Here is a 26,805-nt window from a genome sequence, read left to right as displayed (position 1 = left end):
CTTACTTCTCTTGTTGCTGTGACAAAATGTCTGAACAAAGCAATTTGAGGAAGGAAAAGTGTGTTCAGGCTTGATCCCACATGGAGAGAAGACGAGGTGGTACAGTGGCATGTGGTGTCGAGGCACAGTGGCATGGTGGCATGGTGGTATGGTGGCACTGTGGCATGGTGGCACTGTGGCATGGTGGCACTGTGGTATGGTGGCACTGTGGCATGGCGGCACTGTGGTATGGTGGCACTGTGGCATGGCGGCACTGTGGCATGGTGGCACTGTGGTATGATGGCACTGTGGTATGGTGGCACAGTGGTATGATGGCACTGTGGCATGGTGGCACAGTGGTATGATGGCACTGTGGCATGGTGGCACTGTGGCATGGTGGCACTGTGGTATGGTGGCACAGTGGTATGATGGCATGATGGTATGGTGGCACTGTGGCATGGTGGCATGATGGTATGGTGGCACTGTGGTATGGTGGCACTGTGGCATGGTGGCACTGTGGCATGGTGGCAGGAGCGTGAGGCAGCAGGGCACAGTGCGTATATTCCTTACTTCTCTTGTTGCCATGACAAAATGTTTGAACAAAGAATTTGAGGAAGGAAAAGTGTGTTCTGGCTTGATCTCACATGGAGAGAAGACGTGGTGGTACAGTGACATGGTGGTATGGTGTCACAGTGGCACAGTGGCGTGGTGGTACAGTGGCATGGTGGCACAGTGGCATGGTGGTGTGGTGGCACAGTGGCACACTGGCATGGTGGTATGATATCACAGTGGCATGGGGGCACAGTGGCACAGTGGCATGGTGGTATGATATCACAGTGGCATGGTGGCACAGTGGCACACTGGCATGGTGGTACAGTGACATGGTGGTATGGTGTCACAGTGGCACAGTGGTGTGGTGGTACAGTGGCATGGTGTCACAGTGGCATGGTGGTGTGGTGGCACAGTGGCACACTGGCATGGTGGTACAGTGACATGGTGGTATGGTGTCACAGTGGCACAGTGGTGTGGTGGTACAGTGGCATGGTGTCACAGTGGCATGGTGGTGTGGTGGCACAGTGGCACACTGGCATGGTGGTATGATATCACAGTGGCATGGTGGCACAGTGGCACAGTGGCATGGTGGTATGGTGGCACAGTGGCAGAGAGATGAATGCTAGCTCTCAGGGCAGTTTTTACTCACTGGTCCTGGGATGGTGCTGCGTGGGTTAGTAATTCCCTCTTTCCCTCACAGAAAAGGGCAGAGGTTTGTCTCCTAGATGGTTCTAGGTCTTGTCCTCTTCAACAACAGATCACCAGTGACCTGTAAGGCCCCTTTACCTCCCGACAGCACCTTCCTGGGCCTTTCTAAGTTGTCTCCACTAGCTTTGAACTCAGTTTTCCTGCCTCTGGGGCAACCAGCATTCTACCTCAAAGGACCTTGTTTTCAGTGGGTTGGCCTAGACAGAGCTGGCTGAAGGCTCTGTACCACAGATTCTGTTGTTAGTGACTCTGCAGGCCCTGGCACCCAGACACCCTAACACCCTTCCTCCTTTACCCGTACTCTACAGCAGCTGGGAACCTGGCAGGACCCGCATAGGGATGGGAGCCCTCCCAGCCTCCTGCTGAGGTGGGCACTGACATAGAGATGACTAGAGTGGCCTTCCAGGCTTGGTCCCAGCAGGGACACAGGGTTGTACTCAGATAAAATCTCAGCCACGAGGGCCTTGCAGGTGGCCTAAGACCTCACCCTCCACCGATAAGAAACCAGCCACGGCTGCCTCAATTGAAGAGCAATTTAAGATACCACGCTAATTAAAGGGTCTGTAGGCACAAGACTCAAGTAGACTTAGATCCAGAAGTTAACGAAGATCAGATGGGGGAAGTAACAATTTTATGTAAATACAACTTGACCCCACACCCTGCAGCTGAGCAGTTGTGAGGGATTTTTTTTTAATTATTATTTTTTAAGGCACGGGATAACTTTTACCATCAGATGTAGATGCATGTTGTCTAACAGGAGAAGTGTGTGCGGTGGGGTAAAGACTTCTCGTTCACCTAAAACCCCTATAATTTGCCGAAGAAGGTTGAATGACGCCTATGTTTCTTGCTTTTTAAAAAAAAGTCCCCAAATGCATGTCTTTCATTTAATCAAATCGCTGCACAGCAAGCACCAGCCAGCAAGACCACCCAGGCCCCAGCAGCAGCTTTTCCTGCAGAGTCTGGTCTTCTGTCACTCTTTGAAGGCAGGGTTTCATCTTGTAATTAGAGGTTCCTTTGTTTCTTTAATGTCGGGTGGTACTCAGCCCAGGGTGTCACGGGGGAAATCACCTTGAGGATCCTGCTGGCTGCCATCACCCCGAGGCCCTTAAAGGAAAGAAAAGACCACAGGGATTGGGGCTATGCACCTGCCCTGCCAAAGGGGTGCAGGGAACAGAGAAGTGTGTGGACAGGTTGATGTGTGTGTTGGGCTGGGGGCGCAGTCACCACGGGCTGTTCCCACTGAGGCTCACAGAAGCTGCTGCTGACTTTCAGCAACAAAGGTTTTGAAGAAGAGAAGCATGGCTTTCTGCGTCTTGAACATCAGCTTGGTGTCCCTTTCCCAGGCAGCTGTGAGGCTTGAGGCTGGCGCCAGTGGGGAGCGCCACAAGCCACCCGGTCCCTTAGGTACTGTGTGGAATTTCTCAATCTAATTTTGTTTAGTTTGGGGGAACTTTTACCCCCCCCTCCCTTTTAGATTTTTTGGTCATAGAAGGAAAATTCCCTGTGGTTTCTCTCCTTTTCACCCTCTGTGATCACCTCCTTTGAGAAAGACTTTCGCCATGTCCCCATAAAACCAAAACATGGCTGGCATCCCTCGCCTCCGGATCTCCCTCCCTCTGCCTGCCGTCTGCACGAGCCCTTTCTTCACCCAGGACTTGCTTTTTTGTCCTCGGTGGAATTCCTGATGCAGAACCTAGCTGGATGGCTGCCTTGATGAACAGAGAGACACAGTTGGATGAGTCCTGTCCTTATGGTTCACAGCAGTGTGTGTTGAGAGGGTGTCTGGTCACCTCCAGAGTGATTTTGGTGGTCCCATGTCCCTTTTCCCTTTGGGCACTTGCAACTCATCACCCTATACCTGCTGTCGGCTGGGTCAGGTGCATTGTGCCATCTCATGACATCAGTTCTGAGACCACCTGGCACCTGTTCGTCCTTTGACCAGTGTGCTCTGAGGTCTCCTCCATCTCCCCAGGACTTCCCTCATAATGGTTTTTAGAAGGAGACACTTACGCCCTGTTCTTTGGCTGTCAGACCACTGAGGACTCCAAGAGATTGGAATTTCTCTGGGAGTCTCAGGCTATCAGAAGGAAAAGGCTGAAGCCAGGTGTGGGCAAGAGTCCCCAGGAAGGGATTTCACCCAGCTCTCACCACGGGTCTGACCACCTAGCAGGAGACTGGAACCCAGTGGTGGTGGGTCAGTGATGGGCAGGGCTGCACCTAACCAGATCTCCTTAGCTTCCTATTTAACCCCGAACCTCATGTCAGGATACTGCAGATGGACTCGGAGGCTCACCAGACTGCTTTGTTCTTTGTGGTGATCTCTGTTTTCATTACTACTTGTTTCTTTAACCGTGTGTGTGTGTGTGTGTGTGTGTGTGTGTGTGTGTGTGTGTGTGTGTAGCCCCATCTAACTTTTTAAGGCTGCCGGGACCCAGGCTTTGGCCCCAGCTACACCTGGGGGCCCTGCAGTTCCACTCACATACTGATGCGCACCTGCGGTCTGTTAACCTCCCATCCCTTCTTTCTTGGGCAGAGAGATGTCAGAAGCCGGCAGCCTTAGTCCCAGTCCCAGGGAAGTGCTGGGAGCAGGGACAAGCCATCTCCCCTGCCCTCCGGAACCTTCTGTCATAGCAGCTCTCTACACCTCTCAAGAAGCTGTCCAGGTCACAAGTGGAGTCCTCCTCCACACACAGAGTGCCACATGGGTCACTTTCCACCTTTCGCTCTTCAGGCAAGAGGCACAAGGGTATGTCTGTCACTCCCCTGCAGGTGGGGTAGGAGCTTAGATAGGCTGGGTCCCCCGCAAACCCAGAAGGCATGTGATCCTCGCCAGGATCTGAGACCCCAGGTGGATATAAACACAGGAGCAGGCATTCTTGCTTCTTAGCTCACAGAAAAACAAACACCGCTTGATACAGACTCCACGAGGGGGGACGGAAGGGGTTGGCACTGCTGAGCAACTATAGCCTGCGTGCTGAGAGAATTGTGCCCATCCCTCCACCGCCTGATGGTCTGGGAAATGTGAGTGGGTCAAAGCTGTCCCCGTGGTTGACAAAGTTCCCTTATCATCCTGAACCCTGGGTCTCAAGCATCCCGCCATGCCCGGCCTTCAAGGCCGAAGCCGCCTGAGTCTCAAGTACACGCCTATTTCTAGCACCTGAAGAAACATCTGCCCGGTTTAGTAAAATTAGGCCAGAGGAAAGCCCAACAAGGCCCCAGTGTGACTCCAAGAGAGATGAGCTCTTTTGAAAATAGAGTCGTGGGCCCTTGCAGGTAAGGCCTGCAACTTCCAAGCCCCAGAGTTTGTAGCTTTTCTCTGGGAGGACGGACTGGGCACACTTGGAGAGAACCTGGTTCAAGGACGGGTTCCAAGCAAGAACAGAAAACCAGAATCAGGGACCAGTTCCTGGCAAACAGATGGCCAGTGTGCAGTGTGCGGCATGCAGGTAGAACTGGCAAACGAAAACAACTGATGTTTAGAATGTGACCAGGATTGAGAATCAATATCTGGATGACCCTAGAGAGCCGGTGTGCGGCATGCAACCAGGACCAAGGGTCAGTATCCAGGCAAACAGAGACAACCAGTGTGCAGTGTGCAGCCAGGACTGGGAGTCAGTGGCGTCAGAGTCAGAGCCACCCATACTTGGCTGAGAAACCAGATACCAGCACTGGGCAGGAATTCACCCCAGGGAAGCGCTTGCTTCACTTTAGTGCCTCAGGCTCCTGCCTTCTGACAAAGGCCAAGTCAAACAGGGTGATCGGCCAACGTCACTTTCCAGGTGTCTGTCTCTGGGTAGAACCCACGGGCTCTGCATGGCTCTGTAGCCCTCTGCACCCTACTGGACAGTGGGCAGACTTCCGGGAGGCCATCGGGAGGCCACCAGCACACTCCTTCAAGAGGGGCTTCCCTTGGGACCACCAGGATTTCAGGAGGAAGCTGGGGGCAGTTCTGTGTCTTTCTGGGAATTGAGAAAAAGTTTGTCTGCAGCTGCACCCCGGTTAACAGGGTCACAGGGATGCTCTGAGGCACAGAGCTGGGGTCTGTGACCTCTGTCCCCAGGCAGCCCACCCACAGCTCAGAAGGTACATAGAGGGGTAGTGAGGGAGATGAGGGAGATTAACCCCTCCCCCCACCCCACCCCCGTGGGAAATAGACACAAGAGCACTCGGGCGCTTTGCCATCTCGACGGCTGGGCTGCATGTGTCACCTCTGACCGCCCCGCTCTCTGCGCAGTCAGCATTGAACCCTTGGCGCAACCACACCCCTACTCTCTGCGCTGCAGCCGCTTGGAAGGATGGGCCTGTATTCCTGGAGGAGAGAAGGCTGGTGAAGCCCACGTGAGTCACAAGAATTCGAAGGAATAGGGTGACTCTGGTTACTTTTCTTGTTGCAGTAACAAAATGCTGGACAAGAGCAACTTGAAGTGAGAGAGTTGTCAGTCCTTCACCGTAGGGACAGTATGGGGGAGGTCACAGTGGCGAGAGGCTGTGGGAGAGCTCCCTGTATGACTGACCCTCAGGCTGGGAGGTGGAAGGCACACCTTAGCTCCTTGATCGAAGGAGGACCTGGCTAAGACCCTCCGAGCCCCACTTCTTAAAAGTTTCCCTTCTTTCCCAAAGCATCCCATCTGGGAGCCATGTGTTCACACACATGAGCCTCTGAGGGACAGTTTACACTTAAAAGTTAACAGTCAAGTAGATCAACCTTAGGCAGAAACACTTTGTCCCTCCCAAGCAGCTAAGCGCAGCACTGCAGGTCTTGGGGAACCAGAAGAATAGGGTGACGAGGAGAGAGGCTCTATCCCTAGGTTAGGGGGTCTCCGGTGCCTGGAGGTCCTAGGGTGCCTTTGTTTTGATTTCTCACCCCTATCCCCTCACTTTCCAGCCCCTACCCCTCACCTTGTCCCAGATCAGGCATTCAGTGGTTGCTCTGCTCCCAGGGTGGTGACATTTTAAGAAGGTTAAAAACTGGTGGCTGGTAGTGGCAGGCAGGGGGAGAGCCGGCCAGAGGCACCACGCCCAGCATCTGGTTCTACAAGTCTGTGTTTGTCTGTCCTTTCAGTCCCCTCAGTTTGCAGCTTTCCCGAGAGACCAGGGAGGCTTGGTATGCATGTGGGAGATGGGAGGTTGGGGCTGGCGTTGAAGCATTGCAGAACCTTCATGAGTAATGGTGAGCTCCTCCTAGCTGGGCAGAGGCACTGACCCACTTCTGTATCAGCCGAAAGTGGAGCTGGTGCCTGGTGCAGGCTGAGGAGCCACCCAGATCTGCATACAATGGGCTATCACAAGCCCAGAGACCCGGAAGTCCTCCTAAAGCTCACACCCTTACATCCCAGTCTGCAAAGCTGTGCAGGGGCTGGGAGGGGCCTCAGCCACCCACTCCTGTCTTCAGGCTTCCAAACACCACTGATGACGACATCGGGTCTCAAACAAGGAAGAGAACCAAGAAGTAGCTCCTGAGGTTGCCTCAGTCTCCCGAAGAGAGAAGAGGGATGGCCTTTCCTCAGAAGCATTCCTGGAGGAGAGAAGGCTGGTGAAGCCCACGTGAGTCACAAGAATTCCAAGGAAAAGGATGACTCTGGAGGCCCCGCCTGCGGGCTACATATGCTGTCAACAGTGCTAGTTACAGGAGATTCTTGCGTGGAACTGCCTGCTAGCTGTGCAGCGAGCTCCAGTGTGTACAAGGCATGAGCTGCCCTCCGAGCTGGGAGCTGGCTCTATTGAGAAGTGGCTATCACATCCCTAAGTTCACTGCTTCACCAGGCTAGACCAGAGTAGAACAGCTTCTTAGGTCTCTGGAGTGAATCCAAGTTTGTTCATGTCTTCGCAGAGGTCTCAGGAAAGTCTACTCCAGACCCTTCTTTCCTTCCTTCTTCCTTCCTTCCTTCCGTCTTTCTTTCTTCCTTCCTTCCTTTCTTTCTTTCCATCTTTCTTTCCTTCTGTCTTTCTTTCTTTCCTTCTATCTTTCTTTCTTTCATTCTTCTTTCTTTCTCTCAAGACAGGGTTTCTCTGTGTAGCTTACTCTGTAGACCAGGCTGGCCTCAAACTCAAAGACCCACCTGCTTCTACCTCCCAAGTGCTGGGATTAAAGGCATGTGCCACCACTGCCCAGCCTACTGTAGATTTTTACTTCCTGGGTGGAGCCGGAGCCCCAGGAAGCACAAACAGGACTATGGGAAGTCACTCTGAGATGTCTACAACACTAAAGCCAGGGGAAACAAAACACAAAATGTAACGAAAGCCATTGATGTTGACGTCTTCCCTTCAGGGAGGAATTTTCCACATCTTTCTAAGCCAGCAAAAGGTACAGTCTGGTGACCTCAGATAGTGTCTGATTAACTAATTGGAGACAGATCTGAACAAGAATGTGCGTGGTTCTGAATTCCAAGTTGTGCTCTACCTTGGACAGCACTCAGAACAGGCCATTGGGGTTCATCCACAAGAAGGAAAACAGCTGGGTGTGGTGGCGCACGCTTTTAATCCCAGCACTCGGGAGGCAGAGGCAGGTGGATCCTATGAGTTCGAGGTCAGCCTGGTCTACAAAGTGAGTCCAGGACACCCAAGGCTACACAGAGAGACCTTGTCTCAGAAAGGAAAAAAAAAAAAAAAGGAAAATAACCTCAATTTTCTTGTGGGTATCAGCAGTTTGTCTGGAGGTCCAGCAAACCCCACTGTTTTCCTACAGCCACCCTGGGCTCGTTCTGTGGACCAGGAAGCTGTTGCAGGGTACAGGCTGTTTCCCACGGGGACGTTCCCTAGTCTTTCAGTGAGCAGCAGATGGGCCTCTGGGCTGCCTACCTGTATCCTGGTGTGACATCAGAGCAGGGCTGGGTGATGGAACTTCCGGCTTTTATTTGGGGCTCTCCCTTCCTCCACATGCATCTTGTGAAGGAAACGGATCAGCGGCTTAATGGTCCAGACTGACCATCTCCACGCTGGCAAGTGACTATGCCTCCAGGTTCCTGCTCCATGGTTCCTGCCTCCAGGTTCCTGCCTTGAGCTCTCACCCTGACTTCTGTCAATGGTAAACTGTGACCTGAAAAAAACATAAGATGAACTAAACCTTTTCCTCCTCTAAGTTGGTGTTTGTCAGGGTGTTTCAATAAAGCAGCAGAAGCAAACCAGAGCACCCCAAGTGTGGGTTAAAGAAGGTTGCATGGGGCCACGGCACGCCCTTGGAGAGATACTGACTTGGAGCCAAGTCTGAACTGGAGTAAGGGTGTGGGAGAAGTGCTCACAGGCTACTGCCATTGTTGAGGATGGCCGAGGCGGGAAGCCTGACTCTGAAGCACAGGGTGGAGGCAGGGAGAGCCATGTGTACACCAGTGGAGGTCAGAGGTTGATGCCGGGTGTCTTCTATCTCTTACGTTGTTGCTATTTTAAAAAAAGATTTAAACCGGCACCTGTAATCCCAGCACTCAGGAGGCAGAGGCAGGTGGATCTCTGTGAGTTCGAGGCCAGCCTGGTCTATGAAGCCAGTCCAGGACAGCCAGGGCTACACAGAGAAACCCTGTCTCAGAAAACCAACTGGTCAAACAAAAAAAGATTGCACTGTCACTTATACATCTGTGTTTATGCTAGATGTTTACAGGTGCCACCAGAGACCAGAAAGGGACATCTGGTTTCCTGCAGCTGGAGTTACAGGTAGATGTAAGCCACCTGACATGGATGCTGGGATCTGAACCTGAGTCCTCACCTGAACCTGCATCTCACCAGTTCTGTTAGGCTGTCAGTCCACGGGGCCCTCTGAGGGCCCCATCAGCAAACAAGGACCAGAATTCCTTGGGCCAGTGCTAGGCAGAGGGAAGGTTTCTGACAATCAGTCTCTTTCAAGGCCTGGGCTATTGCTGGTTAACTGACAAAGATGAGACTGAGCCAGATTGTGCAGAGCTTTCTGCAGTTTCCCAGGCCATAGAGCTTCAGACAGAGGGAAAGAAGAGACATTCTCCTTAGAGGAGGAGGAGGAGGAGGAGGAGGAGGAGGAAGAGGGAGGAGGAAGACTCGTGGTCCATGGAGTAAGACCTGGCCACACAGGGAAAGAGCATGTTTTGGTATTGTAAAGTGTTCAGTAGCACTTCAAGAAACACATGTACATTTCCCAAGCGTGATGGCATGAACAAGGAGAAATATATCATATCTCCCTGTCTGTCTCTCTGTCTCTCTGTCTGTCTCTCTATCTCTCTGTCTCTCTTTCATCTCTCCTTCCCTCCTTCCCTCCCTTAACCACTCAGTGAACATTCCAAAGGAATCTTTGTTCACTGGACACTGGACAGGCCTCCTTTGTCCCACATGCTGCACTGTTCCCAGCCCACGTGCACGCATCCCTCCTGGTGCCTCCAGGAGGTTGGTGCCATCATCACACAGCAGAGGATGCCTTGCTGTGGAATCTGAGCTACGGTTGGTCGGGCGGATGGAAGTGCTGTTTCCTGACCGGCATGCCTGTTTGTCTATGTTCCGTTCTGTACTTTACAGTTTTAGAATGATCATGCGACCGGGGTGGGATTTTATTTATTGCAGAGATTACATACAATGCTCGCAGCTCTTTGGACTTGAGTGTAGATGACGTCTAAAGGACTTCAAAGCTTTTCTGGGTTGGTTTTGGGGCCAGACACAAAGCCCCACCTCCAGGAACGCTCGTGGCTCTTCAAGCCTGGCACAGAACTTTGGGACCTCGGTCCAGCAGCTCAGTGAAGCCTTCATGACGTCACAGGTTTCTTTTGACTTCTCCTACTGAAAGCCTCTGAGGAAGGGCAGTGTGTCCCACTGACCATTGCCTGTGCTGGGCAGATGGCTCGGTGAATACAGCGCTTGCTGCTCAAGCACAGGGACCCAAGTTTGATCCTTAGAGCCCGCATTAAAACCAGAACTAAAACCCAACCATGGTGGCGCAAATGTGTGATCCCAGCCCTGGGAAAGTAGAGATAGGCAGGCTCTTGAGGGTCCCTGGCCAGCCAGCCTTACCTACTTGGCAAGCTCTAAACCAGAGAGAAACCCTGCCTCAAAAAACCCCGAAATATCTAATGTGCTAAGGTGTCTGAAGAATACCATCCAAGTTTGTCCTCTGACCTCCACATGCACGTGCACATGCACACACCACATGCACACACACGCACACACATGCACACTCACAGAACTCTACAGGCACACACATACACACAACTCTCCAGGCATGTGTGCGCACACACACACACACTCATACACACACACACACTCATACACACACACACACACTCTCCAGGCACACATGCACACACATATACACACACTCTCTAGACATACACACACACTATACAGGCACACACACGCACTTTGCAGGCACACACACACTTTACAGGCGCATACATACTCTACAGGCACACATGCACACACACACACACACACACACACACACACACTCTCCAGGCACACACACTCTCTCCAGGCACACACACACACTCTCCAGGCATACACACACACTCTACAGACACACACACACTCTACAGACACACACACACTCTACAGACACACACATACTCTACAGGCACACACACACACACACACACCCTACAGGCATGCACACACTCTATAGGCACACACACACTCTACAGACACACACACACTCTACAGGCACACATACACTCTACAGACACACACACTGTACAGGCACACACACACTCTACAGACACACACACTCTATAGGCATGCACACACTCTATAGGCACACACACACTCTACAGGCGCACACATACTCTACAGGCATACATACACACTTTACAGGCACACACAGACACACTGCACACTCACCATCACTTGTCCCCAGGGCTGTTCTCTGTGCCCTGTCTGCAGCAGAGGAAGTGGGAGGCAGAGAGCTTCAGGGAAGAGCTGGCCATCAAGGCCTGAGAACCTTTCTTTGTCTCTGGCTGGGGACCTCCAAGTGACTTTCCCTCAGGTCAGCAGCCAGACCTAGCATCCACCCACCCCACCAGCCACAGGCTTCCTGCCCAAATGCCAAGGTTTTCATTTGACCATGACATAATGAGCTTCACAAAATTAAAAAACATCTAAATACCACCTTATTTACAGTAATTTCTACTTTCTGAAGCCAATCACAGCACGAAGCCGCCATGACAGCCACGCACCATATAGAAGCCAGGAGGACCCATGGCTGACTCACCACTACCTGGCACAGCGTCCTCTCACCCTGTAGGTGACAGGGGCGGGGCTGGGCGGGGTGGGGTGGGGCAGGGGAAAGTCCCACTTCCCTTCCCTAAAAAATAAAACTGTCTCCATGGACGGGGGCAAGAACTCAGATGATAAAATGTTGTGCAAGCACAAGGACCCGAGTTAGAGCCAGACACAGCTGTGCACACCTGTAACCCCAACACATAGGGGAGGGGCTGAAGAGGAGGGCCAGCCAAGGCCAGACTGCTCCTGTTTGAGCACCCAACAAACAAGATGGTAGAGGAAGATGTGCAGTGACGACCTCTGGCCTCCGTGTGCTTACTCGGGAATACACACTTGTGAGTGTGCACATACACCCACACACCCACACATCCCCACACACCTCTAAGCCAGCAGAGGCACATCCACACAGGTGGGAAAGGTGTTGGGTCTAGGTCAGGGAGAGTCCCACTTGCAGGTGACACTTGTAGCTCCCTGCAGGAGGACACTCACAGTAACCTTGGCTTCTCCTGAAGACCATCTGCTGCTGAAAACGTCCAACTCATTTGTTGAAGTCCTAACCCCAAGACGCCTCAGAATGAGATCATATTTGTAAACACAGACCTTACTAGGGCATTGAGGTTAACAAAGGTCATCTAGTTAAGCAGTGCTCATCCTACAGGGTTCTTGTGCGCGCGCATGTGCACGTGTGTATGTGTACATGTGTGTGGGGGCCAGAGCTGGCATCGTATGTCTTCCTAGATCTCTTTTCACCTTTTTTTTTTTTTGAGACAGTGCCTCTCACTGAACTCACTGATTCCAGCTAGGCTGGCTGGCCAGAGAGCCCCAAGGATGCTCTGGCCACTTCGTCCCCATGCTGGGATCACAGCGCATGCTGCCACCTGCAATTTTTTATGTGGGTGATGGTGACAGAGCATGTGCTCGTGCGGCAAGTGCCTTACCTATTGAACTGTCTGCCCAGTCTTCAGAGCTGCGTTCTTCCAAGAGAACAGAGCTCAGGCGACTGTGCATGTCACAGGCTCACGGAGAAAAAGGGGAGTGGGAGACAGTGGGAGACATTGTTTGTGACACCTGAGCTAGAGACCGCCAGCCTGCGGAACTGTGAGAAATAAAGTTCCATTGTCTGATCAAAGCAGACTGCTGCGTTGGTCACAGCGGCCCTCGCTGACTGGAGCCCGGCCTGTTGTAGCTTCCGTTCTGTTTCTGTGGTAACACCCCAACTAAGTAGTGTAGTGAGGACGGGGTTTATTTCAGCAGACTATTTGGGGTTACAGTCCAGGGTAGCAGAGAGGTCAGGCAGGAACTGGTGACATCTAGGCCGAGCTCTGGTCACGTCATGCCTGCAGTGAAGAGCAGAGAGAACGCAATGCCCGCATGCTCGCTCGCTCCCTTGCGCTCAGCTTGAGTTATTTACTGTTACATAGTTTGGAACCCACCGTGGCCTGGGTTTCCCCATGTTATTAACTTAACTAAGACAATCCCCACAGACACGCCTGCCACAGGCCAGTGCGGACACCTCGCGGAGAATCTCTTCCCCAGGTGATTCTATGTTGTGTCCAGTTGGCAGTTGAGGATGACCGTCACATCTCCCATGTAACTTCTTTTCATGTGACAGGGACTCAGGATGAGTTGTTAACACGTGTCTACCTGGAAACGCACATAGTCCTGAGTTACCAAGGCAATACATTCTCCATATCTGCATGTTGGCAGTCTGCGTTTGTTTGGGTTTTAAAAATATATGTTAAAAAATTTAATGGTTTTATTTATTTTTATTTCACGTGCATTGGTGTTTTGCCTGCATGTGTGTCTATGCAGGGGTGTCAAATCCCCTGGGGCTGGAGTCACAGACAGCCATGTGCTGCCAGGTGGGTGCTGGGGACTGAACCCCTGTGCTCTGACAGAGCAGCCAGTGCTCTAACCTGGGAGCCATCTCTCTAGTGCAGCTTGTTTGGTTCTTTGAGACAAGGTCTTTCACTGAACCTGGAGATCACTGATTTGGCTAGGCTGGCTGGCCAGCGAGCATAGGGATCCTGTAACTGGCCTCATACCAGCTATTTAGCTGAGGGTGACCCAAGACACTCCATCCTCCTCCTTCTATCTCCTGAGTATCATAGAAGCAGAGAGCAGCCATCCGTAAATAACCAAACCTACCTGCACCTTGATCCTGGATTCTCTGGCCTCTAGAACTGTGATAAGTAACTTCTGTCCTTTATAACTGAGCCAGTCTCAGGCATTGTGCTACAGCATTGAAGACTAGACACACACACACAGATACACACAGACACAGACATACACACAGACACATACACACACACAGACATACACACAGACACAGACATACACACACAGAGACACACAGACATACAGACAGACAGACACACGCACAAGCACACACAAACTCGCGCACGCGCATGCACACACACACACACACACATGGGCGGGTTGTCAGGGAGACTTCTTCCTATTTTCTTTTTCCCAATTGGCTATCATATCAGAAACATTTATTTACTCCATTTATGAGCTGATATGCAGTGAGATAATAGGCTTAATATAGCCGTGTCTCAAAATTTGTTACGTGATCGCACACACTGGTAAATGTCATGTGTTGGTTTTTCCTTGAATTAAAAACTATGTATTTTCACTGAAGCTCCTGGTCACTGATCAGCGTCCAGCTGTTGACACCTAAGCTATGTCTAATGAATGGAGTATAAGGCCTTATATTATAAGAGTTAAATTTGACAAAATTGGAGCAAAGCTTTACTGACCAGAAAGTCTCTTCAGAATCTTCACAAATTATTTATTAATCTTTTAACCTGTAACTAAACCTACTTTACCTTTCTATTTTCAAAATTGCTTCATATTTTTTTTTTACCTGTATGACCATGAAAAACATTGCTCAAGCTCAGTGGCTTGCCAATACAGAATGAATAAATGGCAATTTTTAAGGCCCTTTTACAAACTAAGAAGCTGATCTTCCTCTGTTTGCAAGATTTTGTTCATGGGAAAAAATGGACTACAAGACCCCAAATAGAATTGATCCGTTTGCTTTCTGAATATATGACTCAGTTCATAATTTCGACTCTGAATTTCACTTTTCCTAAATTCGTAGCCTAGCCACACATTTCAAAATAGATTATGAGAATTAAATTTCAGTTGGGTTTTCTGATATGTCTGAGTCAAACAGCTTTCTTTTTCCTCTCACTTACCCCTACGCACCATGCCCCGCCCCGCCCCCCACCCATCCCCATGCCCCGCCCCCACCTCGCCCCGCCCCCACCCCACCCATCCCCATGCCCCGCCCCCACCTCGCCCCGCCCCCACCTCGCCCCGCCCCCACCCCACCCATCCCCATGCCCCACCCTCTCATGCCCCGCCCCCACCCATCCCCATGCCCCGCCCCGCCCATGCCCCGCCCCGCCCCCCACCCATCCCCATGCCCCGCCCCCACCTCGCCCCGCCCCCACCCATCCCCATGCCCCGCTCCCCATGCAGCTGTTCTTTTGTACTTGTTGAATACAGATTTAACTATCATCACACACACAGTGAGTGAGTCTTTGCCTTTTACCAAGTTTCATTCCTGGAAACTTCATGATGCAGTGAACTGATTAAGAATAGATTGTAGCTTACCTTAGGAGTGACACAAATTGAGAGTTTTCTTGCTTTAGTGAAATGTGTGTGTGTGAGTGCGCGTGTGGGTTTTTGTGTGTGTGCGCATGTGTGTAATATGGCTACCATCTCCTTGCTTCTCCTCCCTCAGTCCCTCTCCACTCCGCTGTCTGCATCAGTTTTGCTAGTGGACACTTCAAGTCTATGACCCAACAGAGCCGTGAGTGTGCAGACGCCCTCTGTGTATCTCAGCATCTTCCCAGCCCTAACCCTCACGCTTAGTAAGCTGCTTGGCAGCTTGTGCTCATGACCTGCTGTGTACACTCAGCCGTCCCTCACTCAGGCGAAGCCCGCTTCCCGTCTAACCTCTCCCCAAGTCCGTCCCCTCTCTACCCTTTCAGGCAAGGGGGCTCCATGCAAGGCCCCTGGAACTCAGGGCCATCCTGCATGTCACTGGCTGTGCTGCCCACACTGGTCACCAGGACCCAACTGCCCTGTGTTTCAGGAGAGTGACCAACGCTGGGCTCCATACCTTGCACGGGCCCCTGGGCAGTCTTACAGGACAGGCAATTCCATTTTAACAGCTGAGCATTCGGATGTTAAGCTCACAGGAAGGACAGGAGGACCAGGAGGTCACCAGTGCAACCCATCTCTCTAGATCTCAATGTCTGGTATGAAGAAGGCTCAAAACAGCCACCTCTTGGACGATGTGTGAAACATCCCTGTGGCACAAAGTTCCTTTCCCATGGTGCCTTTGGCCATTCTGGTGGTTCTCAATGCTTTGGGGTGGTTTTTGTTGTTGTTGTTGTTGTTTGGGGGGGGGGGCAGGGCCTTGTCTAAGGTTGACCTCTGCCTTTAAACTCGTTATACAGCCAAAACGACCTTGAACTCCTGATCCTCCTGCCTCCACCTCCTGAGTACAAAGCTGGGCACTGAGGCCTGCATTAGGTGCCTGCTAATGGAGCACTGCACCAATGGGGCCTCACCTTCAGGCCCTCGGTATGCACATCTTACTGGTAGATCCACTTCTTAACGGTGGAATTACCTGTGAGGAGAGCCTCCTTGCTTTTAACCGGCTATGATAATGCCCACATTCCCAACCTTAGCGAAGAGATCAGGCTAGGATCTAAGGAGAAGAAAACCATTTCCCTGAGCAGCAGCATTGTCAACAATATGGCATACACTTGCAAATGAATATTGTTTTATGGCTCCTGAGATACTTTGTAACTTGTGCTGGGTAGTGCAAACAGACTGTTGGTGTGAGGCCAGTGTGCTTCTCACTCAGGGAGACCATGGAGATCTGTAATCATGGTTGTCCCCGACCTCTGGAGGCCTCACTTAAAGGGTCTGAGAACCTTTGATAGGGTGGTATCAGCCTTTCCTGCCCAGGCTGAGCCACCTAGGGAGAGAGTGTACTGGTCTCCGGCCAAGGCATCTGGTTTTGAGGCATGAAAATGGTAAACCAGTGGCTTCACTTCCCGCATCTGACTATCTGCATAACGGCTTTGGTGGCTTTGTTGTGGGGGTTCTGCAGCTTGCTGGGCTGTTGGGTCCTTCTTTCCTTAACTGCTAGGAAGCAGCAGGTCTTCCGGTTTTTCCCCCATTTGTTTGTTTGTTTTCTCCTTGCAATATGACCTTGACCCTCAGCTGACCCAGTCTTTCAGAATCCCCCAGATGCCCCAGGCTCCTGCAGCCCAAGTGTCAATTAGAGTCCCCGAGACTGACTGGTGGAGTCAGAGCGTGCCCTCCTCTGTAACTTACTCAGGCTCCAGAACATCCTCTTATCAAGCAGCTGAAACCGCCGACTCTCGCCTGGTTTTAATTGTAGCTTTATCAGCTTGACTTGTGTTTGTCACAGGCTTGCTAAACTCTCTGTCGTTACCTTGCTACCACAACTGGGTGTACAAAACCAAAGTGCAGAAACAGGCACACTTCAGTGCTCTGCATGTGAGGGCACCACCTCCCAGATGCAAACTTTTTACAGATCCATGTTCTCGCTCTGCCCGGTTACTGGTGATATCTTCGACTCGCTTTGTAGACCAGGCTGGCCTCGAACTCACTGTGATCCGCCTGGCTCTGCCTCCCAAGTGCTGGGATTAAAGGCGAGCGCCACCACTGCCCGGCCAAACACAGTTTTATTAAAAACCAAACCAACCAAACAAAAAACCTCAATGGATGTTGCTAAGATGTTAAAGCTGCCCTTGAACTCACGCTGCAGCCTAGCCAGGCCTTGAACTTGCAATCTTTCTGCCCAAGTCTCCTTAGTAGCCTGGATGATGGGCCATCACAGGCTCTAGGAATCTTTTTTTTTAAATTTGGGATAGCAAACCAGTATTCTTAAGTCACCATGTGCGTGCATTTCGCATCTAAAAAGATAACACGGTGGCAAACCCCAACTGCTGTCTCTTAGGAAGGAGAGTCCCAAGCCACTGTTTAACCTGAAGTTGGCTGGTCCTTGTCTTTCTTCTTTAAAGATGTTTGTAACTAGCCATGCAGTACAAATGCCACCCAGGTCTTAGGATGCAGACTTAGCCGTCCAGCTCCATGCAGCTTCAGGGAGCATCATTACAACGCACAGCAGAAGATGCAAGTAGCCGAGGTGGGCATCGCAGTGGAGAGGCCCAGCGAGCGTCACAGTCTTCTGAGCTTGCATAAGATCACTCTATGATGCCCACGCGGTGACAATGTCATCTAATAAAGCAGTTGTCGGGACTTCCCTGGCTCGGAGGGGAGGGCTGACTCATGAGAGACACCGGGGAGCAGTTTGGACCGTGAGTGACAGAGCTACACAGAGTGGAGGAGGGGACCATTGTTTACATTTTGCGAAGGGCTTGGGGGCCTGGATGGGCTCGCCAGGGGCAGGGCAGGGGGGAAGAACAGTGGAGGGCTGTGTGTGAGCCCTAAGCGACATCCCTCAGGGCCCACAGAAATTCCTGGGATGTGTTGCGTATGGTAGGAGGAGAGGGGACTGGAGTCCATGGCATCTGGGTTGTCACAGTTTCTGTGACTTGTTAGTGCCCACTGATCCATGAGTGGGGGTGGGGGGGATCTGAGGGAGGCAGGAGGCCAGAAACTGGTTCACAGGAGCAACAGGAGCAGGGGATCTAGGCATACAGATACAGAAAGTTCTGGGCCTCAGGAACGTTCTGCAAAGGAAGTGGGTCCACAGCCATCCTAGGAGAAACGAAGACACACACAGACGTCCACAGTACGCTTTGACTGTGAGCTGCCCTCCTGTTCCAGGGCTCAGTCTCCACCAGCTGGTGGCTCTGTTCCGGAAGGCTGTGGAGAGCGTGTGCTTTGGAGGCGCCCAGCCCTGTTCCTAAGGGAAGCTCTCCTTTGCATGTGACGAGTCCCTGCATGCGGGTTGCCTGACCTGCTCTGCCTTCCCCAGCCATGATGGACCGTAGCATCTAAACACTGAACCCAAACAGTCCCTCCCTTGCCTCTGCCAGGCGTCTAGTTACAGAGACACAAAAGCCACTGGTGCACAACGACGTGTATTTCTCTCAAAAAATATCTCCTAGAGTTTAGTTCTAGGCTAGGAGGTAAAATTACAGGAACGTAGGGTCTGGAAGTCTGGGAGTGAGCTTAGAGACATCAATACATCTGGGATACCTGGGAGCAGCGAAGTTTTTCTCATTAAGAGATTCCAGGAGCCACAGTTACCTGGGGTGGGGGTGCTGCTGGACATCTGCGTGTGGAGGCCAGAGGGGAGGAAGGACCGAGCCACCCCCCCCAGTTCATTTTTGCTCACCCCTAGGATGCACCAGCATCCCAGGAGGACATCTTAGTAGAAAGAAAGAGAATGGAGTCTTCTGTGGGCCCAGCACCTGACGCCCAGCACCCAGGGGCTGCAGCAGGAGGATTGGCAGCTTGGAGCTTGGGCAGCACAGCCAGGCCTTGTTACAAACAGACAAAAGTAAGAGGTTTGGGTTGGAAGAGAGCCTCTCATTCTCTGAGGTGGAGCCAGGTGACCTCCTGAAGTGCTGCTGGGCAGGACGCTTACCTGTTGTGTTTCCTTCTCCTTCCTGGCCCTCTCTGGCTCACAGACCTAAAGGCTACCCCAGGCAAAAATTATGTTTCTAGCACTCTAAGAGCAGGCTTAGCTTTTCTGTCAACACTTTCCACCTACTCTCTTATCTCTTTTTCTGATGTTTAAAGATTAGAAGTCTCAGGGGATTGGCTAGATGTTATTTTGGAGAAAGATGGTGTCTGGTGACTGGTGGTAAGAAAGGACCAGGCTGGGGAGAAAGTTTCCTGGCAGCAATGCATGCTGGGAACCAAGATCCTTATTCACTGTAGTTGGGTGTCAGTCAGAGAGGCAGGGAGGCAGCCATGCCAGTGTGTCTGAGTAACGTTAAATGGACGGTACTGGGTCACAGGCTGAGGAAGGCAAGCAACCTTCCACTTGCTGTTTATGCTTCAACACTTGGTCTATTCAGAAATATATTGCTTGTTTTATAGTTTCCTGTCACACTGGAGCTTGTGGCCGAGGGCTGAGGTTCTGGCTATTCACGAGGCTGAGGCAGATAGATCACAAGTGTCAGGTCTTCCTGAGCTGCAGAGTGAACTCAGGATAATCCCTGGCACCTTAGTAAAAAGACTCTGCCTCAAAACAAACTGGGAAGGGAGCTGAGGACCATGGCACAGTGGCAGAGCACTTGCCTTGTGTGTGCGAGGCCCTGGGTTCATTCCCTAGTGTGTGACACGACTTCATCTCACGACTGCTGGTCAGTCCTTACACTCCTGGGGCTCAACCTTTATCCCTCGTCCCTTTATCTTTCCCAAAGATCATGTCCTTTGTGAACAAAATGTGACTTCCTGTGACTCTTTAGTTCCCAGCCTTGAAGCCTCACTTGAACAGATAACAATTTTTGTAAAACTTTACTTCTTTCTTGTTTTGCATTTACTTGGTAAATTGAGATAGTGTAATTTTAAAAAAGATTTTCTTTAATTTTACTTGTGTGTGTGTGTGTGTGTGTGTGTGTGTGTGTAGGGTTATGCACACGTCTGTGAGTGCCCTTGGAGGCCAGAAGAAGGTGTTGGGCCTCTCCAGAACTGGAGTTAAAGATATTTGTCCTGGGAACCAAACTCCAGTCTTCTGGAAGAGCAGCAAACACCCTTAACCTCTGAGTCACTTCTCCAGCCCCAACTTAAATTTTCGCTGGGTAGTGTGTCCTTCAGAGATAGCACAGAGATGACTTTTCTAGACAAACGTAAGTTAAGTAAGAAACAGATAACCTGCTAAGTTGGCAGTTGTAGAGTACAGTAACAAGTGGCCAGGTAGAGATTGTGAGTCAAGAGGCCCAAGTGGGCACGCAGGTGGGTGTGCAAGTGGATGTGCAGGCGTGTGTGTGTTTGTGAGCACGTTCTTTCAAACCTTCAAAAAAAGATCAGTCACCGTGCTAAATAAACCACATGGAAGACAGCAAAATTGATAAAGCTTTTCAACTCAACTTATAAGCCAAGGTAACTTTATCACTAAGCTGATGGACATCTGTGCTGGGGATTCAAACTCAGGTCTTCATGTTTGTACGGCAGCACTTCACGCTGTGATCCATTGCCCATCTGTAGTGTAGGTTTTGTTTCCTTTAACAACTCAGTTATGCCATGTAAATATGTTTTTGTTTTAATCCCAAGTATAGGGTATGGGACTGCCTTAGTTTATCCATAGCTGATAAATGCCTTCTGTGACTTGGAGAGGGCGTGTTCTTTGCCAGCTGCAGATAGTTTAATTCTGAGGATTTGGAAAGAGTATAAATATGAGAGCCCAGAGAGAGAGAGAGAGAGCGAGAGCGAGAGCGAGAGAGAGAGAGAGAGAGAGAGAGAGAGAGAGTCTGTTATTTTTGAGACAGGCTCTCACTAGGAGGTCCAGGCTGTCTTCACACTCAATACCCTCTTTCCTCATGATGTGGTAGGATTACACACAGGGCTCCACCATGCCCCAGTGTGCTACCAAGCTTAGCCAGCTTTGAAGGTTGGGTCATCCACAGTGCATGAGAGAAAAGACTCAAGGGTGACTTGAATGAAGGTTTGTGGCCTGGTCATGGGGCAGAATCAATGGGCAGCACTGTTGGAGGCAGAAGGAGTTGAGTTGGAGGTCTGGAGAGGAAGATGGAAAGGCGAGAGGTGACAGGGACACGGTGGAATGCTTAGCACTGAGGCTCACAAGGAGAAGCACTTAGTGAGAAAGGTGATGTCAATCAGAGCCACGGGAGCAGACTTCTGTGTATGTGGAGCCAGTGCAGGCTGCAAAGCATCACTAGAGAAGAGGTCTAGGCACTGGGTGGTGTGGTAACGACATTACCAAGAACTCTATTACCTGAGCTGTGTAGGAGAGGGAGGGCTCCTGAGCCATAGGCTAAGATCTTCCACAAGTGAAGTGGAAGGGAGAGCTGGGTGATGAAACCAGGAGAGGTCGTCTGTGTTGTGCAACATGGATTTCAAAGTCAAGGTCATGTGGGAAAAGGGACAGAGAATGATCTGGAAGCATTAGTGGGGAGGGTGCAGCATGCACTTGTTGCTTTGGATCCACTACTTCAAGACACAGGCAGACAGACAGACAGACAGACAGACACACACACACACACACACACACACGCACACACACACACCAGGTAGGAGCACACATACAATTAATCATTTTTTTCAGAATGGTAGAATTATGAATTTGTTTTTTCTTAGTATTTTTGTTTCTCTTTTATCTTACCAAGAGTCTATAGAAAACTTTCTAATGATGAAAGTAAAGATCTTATTTGACACCATGGCGTTGGAATTGTTCAGATAAGGGCACTCTTTAAGGTCTACTCCATCAGTCTTGGTCCTGCGTCCTAAGATGACAACTTCCCTTCCACCCAATACTTTGATTATGAAACTGGAATCTCTTTCAGAGAAACCGAGAGAAGAAAAAGAACAATAATTATAAGATAAACAGTCCAAGCCATTTGCAACTCAGAGGCCAGAATCCCCTTCCAAGGCTGTCTACTTTGGGAGATACGCCCAGAGTCTTAGGAAAAGCCAACTTTTGGAGGCCTGACCTTACCCCCCCTCCCCCAGTTTCTACACTGAAGACATTTCTTCCCAAAAAAAGAATAAAGAAAACTCGGTGGAAAGTATTAGCTGCTTGGCAAAACTACACAGATGCAGACAAACAGAGGCCGGCAAAGTATAAATATTTCATACCAGAACTGTCTTTTGACCCAGCCAGTAATATCTACCCCAGCCGCAGATCTAAATGTTTGGATGAAAATGATAGAACAGGCCAAGGCTGGCTGGCCAGCTGCAGAGGATGACCAGAAAGCTCAGCCCTGAGGAACGTGCAGGCAGATGTCTTCCTAAAGCAAGGAACCCGGGCGTCTGACCTTGTCCCAGATCCCTGAGCCTGGGACAGTGATGGCTTTTTCCTTGCAGGACTATTAGCTGCTCTTGTGTTTTCCTCTCTCTCCTTTCCTCTCCCTCCCTCCCTCCCTCCCTCCCTCCTTCCCTCCCTCTGTGTTCTTCTTCTCTTTCTCCTACCCTCCCTCCTTTAAATCACAATGTTTATTTATTTAGATTTTGTTGTTGTTGTTGTTTTTCGAGACAGGGTTTCTCTGTGTAGCCCTGGCTGTCTTGGACTCTCTTTGTAGACCAGGCTGGCCTTGAACTCACAGTGATCCGCCTGCCTCTGCCTCCAGAGTGCTGGGATTAAAGGCGTGAGCCACTATGCAGGGCTATTTTTTTTTATTTTAAAGTCACTGGTACCACTTCATCATCTCCTTTTTGTCTTTATTCTTCCTCCTCCTCCTTGTGCTCTGCCTTTTCTTCTCTCCTTTCCCTCATCCCCTCTTGCTCTTTCTCTTTTTTCTAATTATTTTCCTTCTTTCCTCCTGCCTCCACCTCTACTTTTTTCTTTTCTATATTTCCCCCTCCTGCTCTTTACTGTCTCCTCTCCCCTCCCCCTCCCTCTCCCCTTCCCTTCCCTTCACTCTCTCACACCCCTCTCCCCCTCCCCTCCCTCCTTTCTCCCCCTCCCCCACCCCTCCCCTCCCCCTCCTCTTCGGCTTAGTTGGTTTCCGTTCAGAGCATGGAGTTAGGAGGACTAAGAGTGCGTGTGTCTCTGTCTCAGTTGCAGTGCTGACTGTATCCATTTGTCCAGATTTACTAGACTGTGTGATTTCAGTTGCATGCAGTCTTGAATAAACTGGCTAAGAGAGAAGATGCTGAATGAAGAAGGAGACACTTAAGGAAGTTTCTGTCAATTCTCAGCAACTGTGGAGGCTGTTAGCAACTGTGGAGGCTGTTAGCAACTGTGGAGGCTGTTAGCAACTGTGGAGGCTGTTAGCAACTGTGGAGGCTGTTAGCAACTGTGGAGGCTGTTAGCAACTGTGGAGGCTGTTAGCAACTGTGGAGGCTGTTAGCAACTGTGGAGGCTGTTAGCAACTGTGGAGGCTGTTAGCAACTGTGGAGGCTGTTAGCAACTGTGGAGGCTGTTGGTCTCAGCATTTCTGCCCCCATCTGATGGACACAAAGCTGTCTAGAGGTTGGTCCTCCATGATTTTTAGAGGACCATATGACCCTCACATTCATGTCTTCTAGGGTGCCTTGCGGCTCCATATCTACTCATCCATTTCGGTTGGATCTCCCTCCTATCTTTTTCTTCCTTCAGAGAACTCACCCACCCACGGGGTTCATGCAGTCAGTGTTGTTTCAGGCTAGACTCAGCCTGTGACAGGAGCGGCCCTCGACAAGGCTTCTCACCCTCAGGTGGTGACCCTGGCATGACAGGACTGGGTAACCCTCAAGTACTCAGCTCCAGCCCCTCCCAGCAGCCCCACAGCTGCCTGGTGGTCAGAGGAAGGGGTGAGAGCGAGCCAGGGAGCCGGCGGCACCCGGGGGCACTGCTGCTGGGGTCTGTTCTGAGGAACCAGAACACACACAATGATCTCACTCATGGAAGTCATCATCGACAATCCAGAATACAGTCAGTGAAGTGCTTCCTTGCTAGCATGGCGTCCCTGAGTTCAACCCCCTAGCCACAGTGGAAACAGGAGACCATGTGCTGAAACCCTGATACCAGGAGCCAGAATAAGCTCTTACTCCTCCTGAGGTGATTTCCTCAGCTGCTTTATCACAACGGTGGAAAGCTAGCACACAACCTTTGTTTCTGGAAGAGTACTGTGCTTGTAGCTCAGCACTGGGTACTCTCTAGAGTGCTGTGTCCATAGATCAGCACTGTGTAATCTCTGGAGCACTGTGTCCATAGCTCAGCACTGGGTACTCCCTAGAGCACTGTGTCCATAGATCAGCACTGGGTACTCTCTGGAGCACTGTGCTTATAGCTTAGTACTGTGTAATCTCTAGAGCACTGTGTCCATAGCTCAGCACTGGGTAATCTCTGGAGCACTGTGCTCATAGCTCAGCACTGAGTAATCTCTGGAGCACTGTACACCAGAAGAGGGTACCAGATCTTGGTATAGATGGTTATGAACCACAATGTGGTTGCTGGGAATTGAACTCAGGACCTCTGGAAGGGTAGACAGTGCTCTTAACCGCTGAGCCATCTCTCCAGCCCTGACGCACACACTCTTGATTCATGTTTCAGGTACATGTCCTCCTGCCCACGCTCTCCCTGCCTCTGCTTGACCCTCACAGAGTATCTGAGCTCCACACAGAGCCCCTGAGTTTAAGCAAGAGACTTTCCCTTTCTATTTCTTTCCAGTGTTGGGAGGTTGAACCTAGGACCTCACACTGTGTTTGGCCTTGTGACCTTGCTCCCTCAACCCTGTGAGTAGTGAGCAAGTATATGTCTGTGTCAATCCTAGATAACTTCCTCAGTTCTCCCCGGTAAGTGCTCCATCTCTGAAGGGAAAGGTCTCCTGGCAATCGGGAGCCAAGGAATACCACAAAGTCACATAGCACAACAAACCTTACGGAGGAGGTTTATTGGGAAAGACACATAGGAGGGTGGCTGCAGGCCGGGCGTGTGGCACACACCTTTAATCCCAGCACTCAGGAGGCAGAGGCAGGTGGATCACTGTGAGTTTGAGGCCAGCCTGGTCTACAAAATGAGTCCAGGACAGCCAAGGCTAAATAGAGAAAACCTGTCTCAAAAAAGAAAAAGAAAAAAAAATAAATAAAGGTTAGCTGCCTCTGTTAGGGCCAGAAGCAGCAGCAGCTAAAGGGGTGTGTGTGTGTGTGTGTGTGTGTGTGTGTGTGTGTGTGTGTGTGTGTGTGTGTAGATTTCCAGGGTGAGGATCAGTGGGATTTCAAGGCAAGCCCAGGGATTGGTAAGATTTTGAGTACAGACTGATGGGATTCAGAGCTCCAGGATTGGTGAGTTTTCAAACCTGAAAGTGGTCTTGGATTATTTACCCTACACCCCCTACCTTATTTTGGGGGACAGGGACTCTTATTACCCTGGAACTCACCAAGCAGCTTAGGCCGAGCTGCCAGCTAGCCCCAGGGGTTTATCTGTCTCCTGCTCCTCAGCTCTGGGGCTGCAGCCATGCGCCCTTGTGCTCTGCTTTCACATGGGTGCTGAATGTATGAACTCAGGTCCCCGTGCTTGTCTGTGTGGCATGCACTCCCCAGCCCCAATTTGCAGCCCTGGCATAAAGATTTGGTGGGGAAAAGACGTAGGAATTTTGGCTCTGACTTTTCACATTCCAGTTATTCATGGCGAGCCTCATCCCTCGTTCGCCACAGATAAATAAAACATCATCTCAGAGTTCAACTTGGCAAGTGGGAGAAATCAAAGAATGGCTCTTTGAGGCAAAATGTGGGCGGCGTCTATTTGTAGTTCATGTATGCTTTAAAAAAAAAAAACCCCGGGCAGGCAGAACGCACGGTGCTAAACAGCAAAGACAGTGGGAGCCTATGGGTATCCCCCCCCACACTGCCCTGCGGCCGGCGGACATTCTGGGCTTGCTATACAGAGGCTACAGGGAGAGGAAGCAGAGAAGAGGGACGAGTCTGTGTGGCGATGTCATCTGAGGCCACTGTTCCCAGGCATTCTGCAGTGGCTCCTTGGGGACTGCCACACTCACACGGAAGCCACTGGAAGCCACTGAGCTCTGGGTCCTGAGTCTGCTCTTGGTCTCCAGCTAGAACTGCCCCACCCTCAGGCCTAGAACTTCTTTATTCTCGGCTCAAACCCTACCCTTGTATTAGCTTCTGCCTCACCTCACGTGTGTGTGTGTGTGTGTGTGTGTGTGTGTGTGTGTGTGTGTGTGTGTCCCAGAGCACAGCCTTTGGTATTGGCCCTAAGTGCCATCCAGTGGCCTGGAGATCACTGGGTAGGCAAGCTAGCTGGCCAGCGAGCCCCAGGGATCAGTCTGTCTCTACCTCCCCAGATGTGCACCGTGACACCTGCCTTTTAAAACCTGGGTTCTGGGGAATCAAACTCAGCTCCTCGTGTCTGTGCAGCAGCCGCTTTACCCACTGAGCGCTTTCTCCTTGTGCCTGGGCTTTCTTTGGTCACTATTAGTGGTTCCTCTAAGAATATGAGGGAGCTTCCTTTTTCTGGCGAGCAATGAAGTGAGAGCAGGTGGCCAAAGAACACAGGGCTGGAGAGGCTGGAGATACAGCGGCCATGGGGAGCCAGATCTGAGCAGGGTCATTCAGAGCCCTGATAATGGGGCGTCGACTGCACTCAGCCTGTGTCTTAGGAAAGCCCATATCCAGGCTGATGTCTCAGGGCTGACTGCTGACACTCAACCAAGAGTGCTGGCTGGAGGCAAGCAAGCAAGCATAACTTGAGTTCCAAAGGGACAGAGCCGTAGGAACAGCTGTGTTCTAGTCACACCACAGCAGGATGGG

At 51.0% G+C, this 26,805-nt stretch overlaps 1 long non-coding RNA gene across 1 annotated transcript in view; it reads right to left on the bottom strand.

Moving 5' to 3' along the window:
* Positions 1 to 2,115: 2,115 nt before the first annotated feature.
* LOC311583236 overlaps positions 2,116 to 26,805 on the bottom strand; it is a 50,464-nt gene continuing 25,774 nt past the window's right edge. Inside the window, exons 2-3 of the long non-coding RNA XR_014774425.1 lie at positions 8,038 to 8,275; positions 2,116 to 2,343 (exon numbers count right to left, since the gene is read on the bottom strand). This is a non-coding gene — a long non-coding RNA (uncharacterized lncRNA). The remainder of the gene's footprint in view (positions 2,344 to 8,037; positions 8,276 to 26,805) is intronic.

The sequence above is a fragment of the Acomys minous genome, assembly GCF_964271855.1.
Source record: "Acomys minous genome assembly, chromosome: 14".
In the NCBI taxonomy this organism is placed as follows: domain Eukaryota; kingdom Metazoa; phylum Chordata; class Mammalia; order Rodentia; family Muridae; genus Acomys; species Acomys minous.
The sequence above is the reverse complement of the archived record's forward strand: the minus strand, read 5'-3'. Positions and strand labels throughout refer to the sequence as shown.